Consider the following 1,389-nt stretch of genomic DNA (forward strand, 5'->3'; position numbering starts at 1 on the left):
TACATTATGTTTACCTCTCTTAGGCTATTAGATTAGATTAGATTTTTATTCAGGGCGATCAACATCTTTATCTTCTTGTCTTTGACATTTGATGATTGAATGTAGATTATTTCCTTCTTACACTGGTCGATATTGGTGGATTATATTTCAGTATAAAGTTGAGTATCTTTCAGAAAGTTTAATATTTTGTCTATGGATTCTGCTGAGTCTTTAAGGGCCAATTCTCTTGTACGAGGAATTTTATTATTTTCGAAGGCTTGACGAAATTATGAGTATTCTTCAATTATATGCTTTATCGATAATGGGGACTGACAGGTTTGGCATATAGGCTGGTCTGAAATTTTTATTTCATTTGATCGACAAATTCACCCTCTCAGATCCTCCTCATATTCCTTTCATCTTTACACACGGTCAATAAATAATCTTCCAATAAATTGAAATATTTGTATTTAGTGTGTAGACTGGAATTGATTGTAAAAGGAATCTGTGTGGGAAAAAAAACTGTTTTCTTTCTTTTTTATTATATCATATAATTATATGTAATTTATATATGTCCGATCACGGATTGATTAGTATGCTGTGTAATGTAGCAACCCGATGTATTTAGGCAGCATAGTTGAATAAAGCATTCCGTTCTCTTGATGGTGTCACCATTTTATGTAAATGGATTCTACTACTAAATTGAAAAATAACGTGAAAATTCAATTTAATTACCATGGCACCCTAGCATATGCTTGCGACACCCAATTTGGGAACCACTGAACTAGAGAATTTTGGTGATTACTCATACCCAAATTGCGAGAATTGCACCCGATAAATTTAATTTAGGTGAATAAGAAGGACTTGTAAGGTTATAATCCTTGGTAACGGTACATGTGTCTAAATAGCGATTGGTATTCTTTCCTTTTCTTTTTTAATGACCCCTTCCTGGTCATTTTTGCTCTACTCTAACCATAGTGTGGGATCATGTTTTCATTTCGTGGGACCACCACAGAGTAAAAGTCGACCCTCCCCCAGGCCGGATTCGAGGTTACAACGACATACGCCTCAACTCCCGTACCTACAGACGGCCCCGATTAGTGATTTCGGCATCGTACCTTCCGGCTTGCTAAGTTATAATTATAAAGGATAAATATAAAATATTAATACTACAAGACTTTTGTAACTTACCATTATATTGAACCTACTGACTGCCCTACAGTTTCATTTAATGATGTTACTCTTACCCCTGTCGAACAGATCCGCTACCTTGGACTACATTTGGACAAACGATTAGTCTGGAATCCTCACACAAGACAGGAAACTGCTCGTCGATTTCGACTATTACTGCACTTACTAGACAAACGGTCTAAACTTCCAACACATTACAAAAGACTGATCTACATGACT

Source organism: Halyomorpha halys, unplaced genomic scaffold, assembly GCF_000696795.3.
Source record: "Halyomorpha halys isolate HHAL.00 unplaced genomic scaffold, Hhal_1.1 Scaffold941.1, whole genome shotgun sequence".
Classification (NCBI taxonomy): Eukaryota; Metazoa; Arthropoda; class Insecta; order Hemiptera; family Pentatomidae; genus Halyomorpha; species Halyomorpha halys.